The following is a 16912-nucleotide window of genomic DNA, read 5'->3' on the forward strand; positions in this document are numbered from 1 at the left end:
TCTTGCAGTGTCTGCCTGGGCCTCCTGGAACACTCCCACTTGGAGCCCCCCCCTCCCCCCGAGCTGCCCTGCAGGGAGCCTGGCTCCCTTGAGCCCCTCCACACTGGGCAGATCATGTGTAGGCACTTCAGGCAACAATCCCAGCCTTCAGGCCACAGTCACTGATATTCCCAAGTTTACAAACCTTAGTAAAACAGGAAAGAAGAAAGGGAAGGAGGGCGGCTGGAGGAAAGGAAAGCCACAGGATCTCTCCTTCACCTGCTCACTTTCATTTCTAATCTATCATTTCTAGGGCAGACGACTGCTATGGATTTAAAAATAATTATCTGATTTGTTGTCTTGGTTCCAACTTACCTTATTAATTTTAGTAGATTTTGGCCTTATGGTAGTTTTCTTAGTGAATCATATTGATAATGAAAATACAATTTTTGAGTTTTCCTGTAGTTTATTGATAATTTCCTTCTCATTTTATTAAATTTGTTAAAACTTGAAAAATAATATTGAATAACAGCAGTGCTGCTAAAGGTATCTTATCCCAGTCTTAATTTGAGATTCCCTCATTTAATGTTTGCTACCTGCTTTAGGTAGATGGTCTTTACCAATTCTAAAGACTGCAGTTTTATTTTATTCCTTTTTCTATTATTTTTAAAAAGCTATGACTGGTCCTGAAATTAATCAAATGTCTTTTTAATATTCATCATGTGGTTTTTGTTCTTTAATTTGTTAATGTAATGAATTATATTGATTGGTTTCTTAATATGGTACTATCCCTATATTCCAGAATAAATTCTATTTTAGCATGACTATTTTTCTTTGATATGATATTTTATTTTGAAATTCTATACATCTGTTCATAAGCAAAGTAATTCTATGCTTTCCTATTTATGTTCTGGGTTGTTTTTTTTTAAAGATTTTTAGGGGCGCCTGGGTGGCTCAGTTGATTAAGCAACCGACTTCAGCTCAGGTCATGATCTCACGGTTTCTGGGTTCGAGCCCCATGTCAGGCTCTGTGCTGACAGCTCAAATCCTGGAACCTGCTTCGGATTCTGTGTCTTCCTCTCTGTCTTCCCCTCCCATGCTCACACTCGTTTCTCTCTCGCTCTCAAAACTAAAAATAAACATTAAAAAAATGTTTTTTAAAGATTTTTATATTAAGATAATGCTAAAGTCCCTGTGGTCTGGAATGGTTTAAATAAATATTGAGATAATCTATCCTTTTAAGATTAGATAGATTAGATAGAACTCAGCTGTAAAATCATCTTGGCTTGGTTCTTTTAAGTAAAGGGTCTTTAATTATTGTTCCCATCTTTATTGGTCTGTTCACATTTTATACTACTTCTTCAATCAGTTTTAGTAGATTGTTTTAAACAGAGAAATTATTAATTTCTCCTAGATTTTAAAATGTATTGTCTTACATTTCCACATACTATTTTTTTAAATTTCTACAATCTCTTCAGGATCTGTGATTCAATCTGCTTTCTCATTTCTCACATAGTATATTTTAGGTTTTTTTAAATCCTGACTCAGACTTGACAAAAGATGATTTTATTGTTCTACCCAAAGAACCAACTTTGGTTTTATTTTTCCTTTCTACTGTTTTGTTCTGTTTTCCATGTTGCTTAGTTCTGCTTTTATCCTTATTGTTTACCAGTCTTAGCTTCTTGCATTTTATCTGGTTGCTCTTTTTATAACTTCTGATGGTTGAATAACTGCTTAATTTCCTTAGTTTTTTTCTTAAAGAAAAATCTGCAGCTCTAAATTTTCCTTTGATGAGAAACTTATCTGTGCTGATAGCCTTTTCTATGAGCTATTTACATTTCACTTCTTTCTAGATAATATAGAATTTTAGTTTTAACTCACTTTTTCATCCAGGGGTTAGTTTTCTTTATTCTTTCCCAGATTAATTTGGAAGTTCTACTTTTTCTTCCTTCCTCTAGTGAATACTTTTTACTTTCAGCTGTCAGGATTCAACTTTTATTTCTCTAACAATATGTTAAAAATACGACTAACTACATCTTTCCCCAAGGAGTTTGACTTCCTCACTCCTCCATACATCTTTGGGCCTTTCTCAACGCTCCCAAGGGCATTAATGAGAAAGGATTATGAGTTGATATGTTAAATCTACAGCAATTGTCTGTCCTAGAAATAATAAATTGGAAATGAAAAGTTAGGATGAGGAAGACAGTCTATTCCCTGTAGTGACAGAGACTATAAAATATCTGAATAAAACTGATAAGAAAGTTTATGACGTATGTGAAAAAAAATAAAATCTTATCAAGAAATGTAAAATATGTTCTGTACATACAGAGAGGCGTATTATACTTCCCAAATTAATAAATGAATTTATTGTTGTTTCTATTATAAACTCAAAAAAATTATTCTGGGGGTGACATAAAAATGATTTGAGATTTCGTACGTAAGAATAAATGACAGAGAATAGCCAAAAACTTCTTTGAGAAGGAAGATTAGTGAGGAGTGACCTTGTTCCACAAATATTAAAATGTAATAAAAGTTAATAGAATCAAAACAGTATGATACTGACAAATTACAGGATAGAAAATCTAAAAATAGATCCAGAAACAGGCAGAATTCTCATATAGGACAAAAGTAGTAATACAAACATAAAATGTACATTAAATGAATCTCAAATTAAAAAATAAAAATATTAAAAGAAGAATTCTGAAGAAAATCCATATAACGAGTTGGGGGGGAGGGGAAGGCAGGGGTAGAGAAATGCTCCTAAAGCAAAATTTAAATAATTTGTAGGCCAAACAGTATCAGGAGCAAAGGTAAAGACAAAATATTAGAAAAGAAGTTGTTGTAGCACATATGACAGGTAAATTTTTAATACCCAAATATCTCTTATAAATTAATGACTAAATGAACCAAAAATGAGCAAACAAGATGCATGAGAATTTTATGGAGATCTGAAAATGAAAATGGAAGTACATTCAGCTTAACTAGTGTCCCAGAAATACACATTAAAAGAAGTCACATGTTGAAATCACATAATGTCACTGCTTTTACTTTTTTGAACTTTTTACAATAAAAGTTAGAGGGAATAGTATAATGAACATCTATATCCATTGCTTAGATTTAATAATTGTTAACATTCTGCCACATTCCTTGATCTAATTGTTTTTTGATGAGGTATATTTCATTGAGGATATCATGCTGTTTCTTCCTAAATACTTCAGTTATATCCCTTTTAGAAAAAGCACATTTTCCTAAATAACCACAATACCATTTCAACACACAGAATTAACAGGAATTCTTTCACGCTCTCTATCACTCAGCCTATATTCTAATTTACCCAGTTGACCCTAAAATATCCTTTACAGCTGGTTTGTCCAAAGTGTAACTCAGTCAAGGATCATTAACTGCATTTGGTTGTTTTGTCTCTGGAATCTCTTTGAATCTGGAATGGGATCCCCACCCCCAACTTTATTTCAACGGTAGTGATTTGTTGGAGACTGGGTCAGCTGAATGACATGACATTCAATCTCCTGGGTTACTTCTTTGTTGTTTTCCTTATGTTTTTCCCTGTATTTTGTATAAAATGAAGTTAGATCTAAAGGCTTGATTAGATTTTCCTTCCTTCCTTCCTTCCTTCCTTCCTCTTTCCTTCCTATCTATCTGGAAAATAAGCAGCTCCTAATATCCAAGAATAATCTGACTCTCACAACTGGTCCTCAGTGGTGACTGACCAATTGATCTAATGCTTACAGCTAAGCCATGGTGTTTTTCCATTGGACATAAACAACCTCACATAACAACTACTTCAGACAAAGTCACAATGAATCCAAGAGAATACCACTCTCTTAGTTAATGTAAGTGACTTCTGCTTCTTTGCTCCACTGTGCTCTCCCTATAGATAACATTTATTAAGGTATTCAGTCACAGTATTACCTCTATTTTCTGAGAATACCCAATCTGGAACAAATTTCCGCTTCCTTAGGCTCTCCCACAAACTACCCAACTAAAGCCCAAATCTGAGAATATGATCCTTCTAACACCCTTTTATGGAGATTCCTCCTTCAGTGCTTCCCTAAGCCTCCTTCCCCATGGTATACATTCTCCTTTGTGAGAGGGAGAAAAAGAAATTCAGCTTATTCAGGTACATGTGTTACTGGTGGTCTTTGGATGAAGGAAATTGAAGAAAAAACATAGTCCATATATGATGCGTTTCAATTATGGTGTTTTTCAATCCATTACAGTTATTATTCTTTTTGATGCTTAAATTGTCCCAATTCTGTTGGTGGGAAAGCCTTCAAACCAGTTTATGTGATTCTTTGGCAGAACACTATCTCTGAAAGCATCCTGTGTTTTGACATACAAAGATGTCCCAAGTTCACCTGGAATCTTTCCTGCCCCACATCTGGATAAAATTTAAGAGTAATATGAGGCTATGATTTCAAGGATGTGGGAAGTCAAACACTCTCACAGTTTTCTGGCTGAAGTTGAATGTTTATATTTTGGGGAAAGATTTAAAGTATTTACCAACATTTACAGTATTCATACTTATGGACCCAACAATCCCATTTTGGGGAATGTAACAGAAAGAAATAGAAGCAGGAGAATGTAGGAATTTATGCACAAGGATGTTTACTGCAACACTGCTGGCAGAAGGGCGCAACCTGAATATCCACCCAAGAGAAATAGGAGACAAAGGAGAAATGGGTACAAAATGTAGAGTATATTACGCAGCTCTTGTTTTAAAAAATGAGCTCCAGCTTTCACTAGAAAATGTACATGAAATACTGATATACAAAAGAAACATGCTGCAGTGTGATATATGTATGTATATATAGTATACTCTAAATCTGGAGGGGAAAAAAATCACCCTGTGCTTGTGTTTTGTTTGATCATGAGGGAAGAAATTTATTACACTAACTCAAAGGAGTGGGAATGTATCCAAACCATCTCTGATCTCCTTTACTAGGTAGCAAATACATATTTCCTTTCCATTTACCAAACAATTAACCTTGAGGAAAAATAAGTAAACAATAACCAAACTAAAAAATGGAATTTTATTTAAATAGGGTTATTTTTTTTAAATTTATAAGCAATCAGTAGGATAAAGGATAGTTATTTTAGGGAGAGATTTAGCCAGTTTCTTAACAAGGACCTGGGTTTCTCCCAGGAGGCTATGTCATCAGAGCCTCCATTCTAAAATAGACTCTCTGCCATACTGGGTCCCAGATATTACAGTAAGAACTCTTGAAGTGACTTGGATTAAGCTAGTGGTACTTCTTCACCCACTGTTACAAAGAGAGAAGCACTTGACTCCTAAATCAATGAGGAGAGAAAGTTCACCTTGCAGCATCGTAAACTGCCCCATAACAAAAGTTTACATTTAGCCTTTCACCACAAAATATACCTACATATGAAAATTTTATGGCATTGGGGACAACACAACTCTGGGAAAAGTATTTAAAGTCATTATATTTTGGTGATTTAAAAATAAATTAGCAGAGCATTTCAAAGATACACGCGCTAAAGCTAAATGGAAAAGAAAAGCTGAAATGAGAAAAAGGTTCATCCTTACCACGCCAGAAGGACTTTCCACCCAAAGTAATTTCCGTTTTCCGGGTGAGTGGGTTTGCATTCTGGCTACACTAATGCAATAGTTCTGTGTATGAGTAATTTTAGAGTTCTACTCAGCAATTCTAACTCCACTGATAAAGCCTTCTTGTGGACAAAACAGTATGTTTATCCTTTATCAAAAATGCATTGCCATATGAGAGTAAATTGTGACAAACATTAAAAAAAATATATTACTACTAAAGATGCTATAAACAAACCATAGCTCTGCTCATGGCCATGAGAGCTTTCAGTAATCACATATTACATAGTTTAAGTATAATTTTCTGATGGCACAATAGCCCCAGGCAGTTTTTTGTTTGTTGTTTTTAAGACATGAAACATTACCCAGAAAGCACACTGCCTGTCCACCTAATGTTATAGGAACAGGAAACCTATTAATTCCCCTCTTTCTCTGAATGCATTTCTCATTTATCTTGCTGGGTTTCAACAGAACTAAGAGGTGACTCTCCCCATGTTCAATCTCACGACTTGGCATTAAGGTCTGCTCTTTGGGGCACGCATTTGTCACCAGTTCCTGCTTAAACATCTTCTATAATTTAGATACCAGGGGTGTGAGTGAGGGTGGTGAGCATCAAATCTTTTTCTCCAATCATTAATATTTACAGTTTCAAGTTTCAGCTAAGAGTCCAAGTATTCTTGATAACCTATCTACTTTCTTCTGTTGGTATTGGTGGGGTTGGATATGCTACTTGCTTCCTTTACTTTAACTCTTTGAGAATATCCTTAGTCAAATTAAGTTTTGTCTTCTGTCACAAAAGAAAAATTCTCTCTGTTTACTATCTATGGGAAGCACTATTCTCCCTTTTCTTTCTACACGCCTGCCTCCACCCAACATCAGGTGGGTTGATGATAGCAGTGGACCATGAACTCTATTTCCCTTCTCTGCTTAATGTAAACCTCCCTCCTGCCTTCCATTCAATGGATGGAAACCCCTACGTGAGACTTGGCAAATATTTTATCCTTCTGTCTACTGAAGCTGGCACATAAAACTTACCATTTCAGGTATAAATATTTCTTTTCCATTTTAAATGATTCTTAATATAAACACGCTTCATATAAACTAGCATGGTGCCAGGCACATAGAAGGCAATAAATATTTATTAAACTGCATATTCTCAGTCATGAATCTCACTCTTACATGCAAAGCTTGGCGTGATGCTGCCAGCTTTGAATAGATGAGAAAGATGTGATAGGGCAATACAGATATATAAAGAGTCAAGGGAACATGCAGGTGCTGCAATCAATGGGCCATTTACAAACAGCTGAATCACTTTTCCTACTGGATAGAGATCTATTTTATAAAGAAAGTGGTCTCTACAGGCTCTGACTAAAGCAATTGAAAGAAATGCACACTTGAGATAATATCTCCCAACAGATTCTAGGGTCAATTCTATGGCATGAACTTACCTAAGCATCTAGAAAATAATTCAGGCACAGAAATAACTACTCACCTCTTGAAGTGGATAAAAATATATTCTGGATATTTAGAAGAGAGCAGTAATTTTATTCATTTAATTATAAGTATATTTCTATGGACCCTGCCTAGCCAGTAAAACATTTTTACTGATTGAATCTTGTACTCATTTACATGGTTGTTTCCAAATAATAACAAAAACAAATGACATTCTTTCTAAAGGTTTAAGCACTTATATAATTCACAGTTTCAAAATTCTATTTTAATCGATACAATCTAAGCAAGATGTTATACGAAAACTGCAAATGTTTTCTTTTAACTAAAATTTGGAGGTATGGAATAAAAATGGCTGTAGCTACTCAAGTTCAAATTTCCGAAATACCAAGAGAATTGCACAAAATCTTACAGCCTTGATTCCAAAATCAAAAGAATATTTACACACACGAACTTCCATTGTGCGCTGGCTGAGCTTTCCTGTTACCATTCTTCCCAACTTCCTATACTCCCCAGATAGCTAAGGATCATGGGATTTACCCTCATGCCTTCCCATATTTCTACCCTTCAGCATGGAGATTTCTGTCTCCACTGTTTTTTAACGTTTTGTTTTGAAATAATTGCAGTCATAAAAATAGTAAAACAATTTACAAAGAATGCCTCAATACCCTCTACCCAGATTCTCCAAATTTTATATTTACCAAAATTTCTTTATCATTCTTTCTCTGTATATGTGTGTATATGCATATTATATATAGATATATGTTTTAATGAACATTTGAAACTGAGTTATTAGACATGATTTCCTTTTATTCCTAAAAAATAGGAATTTCCAGGGAAGAGGTGAAGGTGAAAAAGTTAGCAATGGTAGGCTGATGCTCTTATTTAAATTCACAATAACACAGGCAGACTTGAATTCTATTGGCATATTTGAGATACACACCCCCTCTAGGAAAATAGTGAGGGAGGCTCTCCATTTGAAATTAAATATTGATGACTAATTACTTTCCACACACTTTATCCTTGAATTTGCCAGAGTGACTGTTTCTTTGTTTTACAAATACTTATTTGAATCACGGGACTTTCTGTTTTATTCAACTGTAGGGATGTAAAATTCACAGGTGGCAAATAGTGAAGAGTCATAGACAAAGTAATAGAACTCCTACTGGGCAGAAAATATTAAGTTATTCAGCCAAAGCAGAAATATATTAATTCAGTTCCCTCAAGATTACCTAAAAACTGTAAGTGGCTATATTTCCTCCGAGATTCCCAGTAGAGTACAGTTTTAAGTCTTCAGTAGGTAAGAGAATATATCATCTCCATGACTTCAATGGAAGCTCTTTAGTGATTGGCACAAGACACCACACTCATACTTGGAGAGCACTAGCCTTCCATCTTGGCTCTTCATTGTAACCACCTGGCTACTATTCTGAGACTCTGATATTATTGGTCTGGGATGTGGCCTGCACTCAGGGCTTTTAAAATCTCCCCTAGATTATTCTAATGGGAGCCAATGTTAGGAACCACTGCTGTAGAAGGTTTTTATTTTTACCTTAAGGTTCAAGAAGTAAAATTCTAGTCTCCTTATTTATGTAGATTTCTATGACTCCCTATACTTTCAAGATCCCTCTACTTATATATTTATATACATATGAGAGGACACAAAAAAAAACCCCCACCAATTTAAGCTCTTTGGTACAGTAGGGGTTGCTAAAAATTTTCAGAGACTAATTGACTCTTTAAGAGACTATTTGCCTTAAGTTTCACCTTAGGGAATAATGAATTACATGTACCTTATTTTTTCCATTTAGGTTCGACGGCACAGCATTGCTTCCCCTTCACATTTGTTTTTATCACTATGATGCTTTCTGTTCTTGGCAGCTGACTGAGCTGGTCTCAGGTTTGTTATTACATTAACTGAGTGACGCCTAGCTACCAAATGCTTTGTATATAACTTCTACAAACATATTTCAAACAGAAAATCATCAGCTTTTAAAGAGCTAGGAGAGAGCCAGGATTAGGATGAGTCAGGGAGGCACCAAAATCTATCTACTGATGAAGACACTGGGGGGACATTTCCCATCTGTTGATTATTCCAAGCCATTCAGCCCACTATTTCTCTAGGCAACTGTTATTGGTTTAGAGGTGACCATCTGTTCTAGGGTCTCCTGAAAAAATAAATAAATTCCATGGTGAAAGGATGGGTTAATGCTCTCTCTCCTGCTAAACGTGAATAAGGAAGCATGGAGCCTTGATCTCTAAGTGGCTGCCATTTTGTGACATGAGGTATAAGAGCCTTAGTTTGAAACCAATGCTGAAAACAACAGAAGGTTCTCAAACAGCCAGCAATAGGGCCAATGTTATCCATGGGAAAAATAGCTTCCTGTATAAGTGATTTCAGATGGACAAATGGCCCCCAAACAACTCCTTCCTGCTCATAGGTGCCTAAAATTCCCTTACAGGAGAGACTTTTATTTAATATTTAGAATAAAGACAAAATTCAAACAGCTCAGCTCAAAGCAACTCACTGACTCATATACAGTGTTTGACATGACAACCTTTTCTGTTGTCCATATTTACTAAGGTACTTTAAAGGTGAACACACCAAAAATAGATGGCAGGAAGGAAATGGAAAGGGGGTGGGCAGAGGGATGCTGGCTGGTCCTAGGGCTGTCACCAAGACTGTGGAAACTTCTTTAGCAATATATTTTAGTTGAGATAGTTTATATATTAATCCTACTTGATAAAGAAAATGCAAGTGGCCGAAATGATTTCTCAGGGATTATTTTTTACCATTTTTTGGTGGACATTTCTACCAATTTTGATCCATGTATAGATTCAGGTAACCACCATCACCATCATGACCATACAGAATAGTTCCATCACCTCAATAAATCAACAAATGCTACAGTTTGGTAGTCACCCCTTCCTCCACCTATAACCACTGGCAACCTCTGATCTGTCTTCCAGCACATTTGTTTTGTCTTTTTGAGAATGTCAATTAAATGGGATAATACAGCAGTAAATTTCTAAGACTAACTTTCTTTCACCAAGCATAATGTCTTTGAGATTCATCCAAGTTGTGTGTATCAACAGTTTGTTCCTCTTTATTGCTGAGTGGCATTTCACTGTATGAAGCTACAATAGTTTGTTTATTCATTCATTAGTTGAAGGACATTTGGATGGTACAAATGGATATTTTTGTCTTGTTCTAATCTTAGGGTCAAGTATTCAATCTTTCACCAATGAGTGTGTTATTAGCTGTAGGTGTTTGAAGAATACCCTTTATCAAGTTGAAAACGTTCCTGTTTTTTTTTTTTTCAGTCTTGCTTATCTGGTTTTTTAAATTAAATTTAAATTTAATTTAATTTAATTTAATTTTCATTGAAGTAATGCTGACACACAATGTTATATTAGTTTCAGGTGAGGCATATCAGTTTTATTGCTTTTTCAAAAAACAAACTTGTTTCACTGATTTTGTTTTCTGTTTTCAATTTTCTTAATTTCTGCACTTTATTATTTCCTTTCTTCAACTTGCTTATATTTAATTTTGTTCTTGTTTTCTAGTTTCCTAAGAAGAAAATTTATTGATTTAAGATCGTTTTCCAATACCGCTGACCCTTGAACAACCCCTTGGGGTTAGAGGTGCTGACCCCTGTGCAGTTGAAAATTTGCATAGAACTTTTGACTCCCCAAAAGCTTAACAACTAATACTCTACGGTTGACTGGAAGTCTTACTGATAACACCAACAGTTGATCAACCCTATTCTGTACATTATGTGTATTATATACAGCTAGAGAAAAGAAAACGTTATTAAGAAAGCCATAAGAGAAAAGACACTTATATTACTGTGCTGTATTTATTGGGGAGAAAAATCTAGGTAAAAGTGGTCTTCACAAAAAAAAAAAAAAAAAATCCAGGTATAAGTGGACTTTACAGTTCAAGCCTATGTTGTTCAAGGGTCAACTGTACAGGAATTTGATGGTGTAAATTTTTATCTAAGTACTTACTTTTCAGAGTTCTCCTCATTGTCTTCTTTCCGGGCTTTATAGCTGTGTCCAGTGGGAAAAATGTGATGGAGCTTGCCTATTCAGAACCAGCTAATCCTTTTAAATTCAACTTTTCCAGGAATCTTCTCTCAGAAAAAAATTGTCTCTGTTTCACATTATCAGAAGACACATAACCTTCATCATTTAAACAAGATAAAAGTGTAGAACTTTTCTGGTGATTTGCCAGAAATATATGCTTAAATGGTTACCATGATAAACTTTTTTCATGATTAGTACTTAGCTTTTGTGTAATTTATTATTAATTGTTCCTCCAAACTCTTCTGTTAGAGGAGAATATATTGTTCACCATTCTTAAGAAGAGAAAATCAAGGCCTTCATAAGAGAAGCCTTTTGGCTGGAGTCTTTACTGATAAATCCCCTAGCTCACAGATTCTTTCCTCCATTGTGACCAGTTTATTAATAAGCACATTAAAAGCATTCTTTATTCCTGTTACGGTTTATTGATCTCCAGCATTTTTTCATGGTTCTTTCTTAGGATTTCTGTCTCTCTGCTTATATTGCCCATTTGCTCTTGCATGTTGTCTATCCCTTAGCATATTAACCATATCATGTTTAAATTCCTGGTCTGATAATTCTAACATCCCTACCATGTCTAGTTCTGATGCTTGTTCTGTCTCTTCAAGTTGTTTTTAGCCTTTTGGTATGCCTTCTAATTTTTTTCTTGAGAGCGAGACAGAATGTACCAGGCAAAAGGAGCTTCGGTAATGTGGTGGTGAGGTGTGGGGGAGGGGAAGGGTTCCATTGTTCTATAATTAGCTTGAGGTCTTTTAGTGAGCCTATGCCATAGAACTGGGAACTTCATTAAGTGTTTCTCGGGGTTTTTTTCTCCTCCCTTAGGTGCAACTGAGGGCCAGCAAGGGCTGGAAATGGGCGTTTCCCTTCCCCCAGGGTCAGTTAGGCTCTTATATCCCAGCAGGTTAGCTCTGATTAACTAAATTTCCTTGTGGGCAGGCTTGTTAAGAAAGAGTGCTCTGGTACATTTCACAAAGATTCTCTTTCCCTTTCCTCTGCCAGCTGTTGAGGGTACTTATTTTCCCCTATATTTGTTGTGGGAATTTGGCTTAGCAGTTTGCTCCTGGAGGTAAATCTCAGAATACTGTAGGCAGGGACCCCTCGAGTGAGTTGGAAGTTTTTCAGTCTCCTAGTTGTCAATACTGAGTCTCCAGCAATTAATCAGTTACAGATCAGGTTTTCCTTCACAGAGCCCCGGCTTCTTTGGTGATTTCTGCTTAGGAGTCTGTGCTCAAGGCCTGGGGGTGGGTGGTCACAGCTGTAGGTCGGGGTGCCAGCTGGGGAGCCAATGAAGAAGAACAAGAGGCTTTGGAGATGTGAGGTATGGAGGAGCTGGAGATGACACGGCCCTTGGGTAGAATTACTATGGGCCAACACTCACTTTCCAAAATAGAATCCCATCTGCTGAAGTGTCAGGCCCTTCACAAGAGTTAAGCAAGTGGATCCTAGCTCATACACTCTAACGAAGTAGCACTGTTCCTAGGTCCATAGCCGGAGCTGGCAGAGTGGAAGGAGATGCACAAAGAAATGAGGCTCCATCCCAGAGAGGCAATATGAATATCAGTGGACAGCCTGAGGTCTGGGGCATAGGTGGGCACAGAGTTGGGAGGCTCTCTATCCCTCTAAAATGAGGAAGTGAGGTTGAGCACAAGCAAGTTTCTTTCTCACTGTCAGCTTAGAGCCCTACATAGGGGGTGGAACTCATGACCGCAAGATGGTGACCTGAGCCAAAACCAAGAGCCAAACACTGAAAGTGCCTGATTTTATCATTCATTTCTATTACCTGTTATAAATCAGCCAGTGCCTACAGGAGTAGCTGCTTATGTCTGGAAATTCCAACCCATCTCCCCTTGGCTGTATCCCTGGATGCACCAAGGTGGTCCCCACATCCTCTATATTGAGTGACTCTGTGCACCTGGCTGTCTGACAGATGATCCAGGAGGGCACCAGGCCTACAAAAATAAATAGTTTTTCTTCCCAAGAATGTTAAGCTGGAAGCTGAAAGTCATACAGCCTGGGGCCACAGGAAATGGAGTCATGCTCCCAGCAGGGCTCTGGAGAGGAGGCCTGTAACCCCCACAGCTATGTGTGGGCCCTGGAGCTGCCCTTCTGGAGCCTTGGTGGCTCATGTGTTCTGCTAATTCTTTGACATTCGAGTATAAATCCACTAAATTCTACCTTTTACTTAAGCTAACCAGAATCTGTTTCTGTTGCTTGCTACCTCAGGACTCAAATGGGTACCTTCATGAGTCAAAGCCTCATCAGGGATAAGACAAGTCACAGGATGGGACCCACTGGTCTCAGGGGGTTTAAACCTTATGGGGGAGAGAAGATGTACACACAAATAACCATCACATGAAGCTAAAGGACAGAGTGGGATCGTAGAGGCACAATATATTGACTGTAGTGATTGAGGAAGGCGTCAGGTACAAGGGGCCCTTGAGGTGGGCCTTGATGGATGGGTAGCAACTTGACAGTAGAAATGGCACAGGGAAACCCTTAAACACAGTAGATACTATAAACAAAAGCTCAGCGTGCAGACAGGGGGAGCTGTCTCCAAAGTGGACTTTGGTTGTAGTGCAGGAAGGGGCTGGAGAAAAATCAGACAATGACTTAGGACAAGATGTTTTCCCAGCATAACTCCTTGTGGCCTCTCTAATAACACAACCTTCAAATAAAAACGTGGTTTGATACATTAACTGATATATTTTTTGTTCACAGAATTTTCTTTTTCCTTTTTTTTTTCTTATACAAAGTGAGAAAGACATACTGAATAATACTAAACATTGGTGAAAGAGAACAGAAAAGATACACAGAAAAGGAAGGACATCCAGTGGTCATGGATCTAAAGAGCTGATATTGTTAAGATGTAAAACCTATCCAAAGCAATCCCTATCAAAATTCCCATTGTCATTTTTATGGAGGTTTTTTTTTTTTAAAGGCACTAAAGTTCACATGGTACTATAATATTTCCTTCCTTTTACTTTTTAACGTTCTTCCATGCAATCATCTAGATATCCACTCTCCCTCAGGTTAGGGTGTGATCACAGAAAGGAGAGAAAACAGCAGTCAATCCTTGGCTTCTAAGTTTCCAAATACCAACTTTCAAGAAGGGCCGGTACTTAAGATACAAATTAAAAATGCTAAAGAGAGACACACCTAAAGAGGCTTAGTCCAATAAATACCGTTTTAATTCTAGTAAAAAATAAAGAGGCATGTCCAGGATTAAGGACTGGCCAAGGCCAGGCAGCTTCATTCGAGGCCTCTTGAAAATGTCCTGGACTTTGAATCACAAATGGAGCCAGCTTATCAGTCACCCAACAAGGAGCAGCTCAGAGCTATAGGGTTTCCAGGGAAAACCTTTTCTGAGCATTACATCCTGATTGGCCTTTAGAAAACTCCATTTTTCTGATTTCCTCTTGCTCACCCTGTCTCTTGCTCTCTTCAGTCCTCAGGCCCTTCAGCACCAGCGATCCCTGGATTCCCACCTTAAATCATACTTCACTCTTTTTTTTTTTTAATGTTTTATTTATTTCTGAGAGAGAGAGAGAGACAGCGTGAGCCAGGGAGGATCAGAGAGACAGGGAGACACAGAATCTGAAGCAGGCTCCAGGCTCTGAGCTGTCAGCACAGAGCCCGACACGGGGCTGGAACCCACGAACTGTGAGATCATGATCAGAGCCGAAGTCAGACGCTTAACCGACTGAGCCACCCAGGCGCCCCAAGCATACTTCACTCTTGGCCAAACCCAGACAACCTAGAGACGTCTCTGGCAACTTTTCTTCCAAGGCCAAGGCCCACACCTCCCTACCCAACAGGTGCCTGTTCCTGTGGCCGCCCTCATCCTCAGCGCCTCCCAACCATTCTGCCCACGCAGCCCTGCTCTGGGAGCCGAAAGAAGACCTACAGAGGGGGCTACCTGAGCTCCCTCACTTTCTGATTGTTGGTTGGGTTCACCAAATAGGAGGAGCCAGGAGGACAATGGGTAGGAAAGGAGGGAGGTCAGGGTGTTTGGTCCCTAATCTCACCCCTTGTCTCACCACAGACCCACCACCTGTTGTGTCCCTCACAGCTGTCACTCTCACCTACTGGCCCATCCTCCAGGGCAGTCTCCGACTCCACAGCCTTTGTTTTTCTCCTTCCTGGAAGGGACTTTGCAATGGTAATAACCCCTAACTAGATTATGCTATGGTTGGATAATACCCAAGCAGCCTCCTTAACATAGGAAACAATATGGTGTGGGGCAGGTATGGAATTAGTTGTAGGGACTGGTCATGAGAAGCAGGAAGATATGCTTTAATAGTTGGAGCCTTTGATTGGGAAGCCAGGCATGCACATTTTAGCCCTGAAATTCACCACATGAACCTGGACAAATTCTTAAGAGTTAGGGCTTAGAATCAAGTCATAAGGTTAATCATCTCTGTGTGTCTCAGCTTTCCTACTCTGGATCTACCTTCGTTGAGGCACTGATCACCTGGCACTAGTATTATTTGCTTTTATCTGTCTCTCCCAGTGCTCAGTGAAACAAAAAGCCACATTTTACTAATCTTCATTAACCCAGCATCTAGCAAAGTGCCTGATTCAAATTTCCTTAAATCAATGCAAAGGTTATCTGTTTAAATTGCCTCTAACATAGAAATTAAGATATCACTCAATCCTAGGTGGCTACAAAATCTCCCAATCTCTCCAAAAGCAGAAGAGACAATGTCCTGTGATGGTTTGGAGTGAGCCCTGGAGTCAAAACTTATAGATTTACATCTAGACTCCACTACTTACAAGCTCTGTGTAGCCTAAGGCAAGTCACTTAAACTTGTGCTTTAATATCTCAAATGAAAAATGAAGGTAAGTTTTGTGGATCAAATAACACAAGTGCAAAGCACTTAGTACTGAGCCAGGCACATACTTCTCTCCCAAACTTGCCTGCTGTCGGTACAAGGGGAAAGCCTCTAACATCCAACATATGGCTAAGAAGCCTGTTGTGAAATGGACCTTGTAAACAGATGCTAGGCCAATATGAAAATAGGAATATCAGATTTTCAGAAGAATTTAAAAAAATTTTTAAATATTTATTTGTTTTTGGAAGAGAGAGACTGCATGCCAGTAGGGGAGGGGCAGAAAGAGAGGGAGACACAGAATCTGAAGAAAGCTCCAGGCTTTGAGCTGTCAGCACAGAGAGTGATGTAGGGCTTGAACTCATGAACTGTGAGATCATGACCTGAGTGGAAGTCAGACGCTTAACCAACTGAGCCACCCAGGTGTCCCTTCAAAGGATTTTAATGGAACGTTTTGAATGAATCAGGAAAGTAGAGTTAAGGCAGTAGTTCTCAACTGGGGGCATTTTGTCTCCAGGAGGCATGGAGCAGTGTCTGGACACATTTTTGGTTCTCATAACTGGGGGAATGTTACTGGAATCCACTGAGGAGACAAGTGATGCTGCCTAATATCCTACAACACACAGGACAGCAGCCCACAATAAAGAATTATCTGACCAAAATGTCAATAATGCCAACTTCATAAAAGAGGGTTTCACAGCTGGACCCCAAAATTCTCAGGCCAGGGGCATGTGAGACTTTCTATTACCCTGACTCCCTTATTTGACAAAAGCCAAATGTGTATCTTGCCAAGCTCCTAGAGCACACTGTACCCTCCCGTGTGCCGTCTCCCAGACCTGGCCGCAGCTCTTACATCAGCAATAGGCTGCTTCCATCAGGGTAATATATTTTTTAAATGTTTACAGAGCAACTGAGGAGGGTAAAAAAATCACAGAACATTTGAGAAAACATCTACTCACGTACATTTGTTCTCGGAATTTGT

Source organism: Crocuta crocuta, unplaced genomic scaffold (assembly GCF_008692635.1).
Source record: "Crocuta crocuta isolate KB4526 unplaced genomic scaffold, BGI_CrCroc_1.0 scaffold197, whole genome shotgun sequence".
NCBI lineage: Eukaryota > Metazoa > Chordata > Mammalia > Carnivora > Hyaenidae > Crocuta > Crocuta crocuta.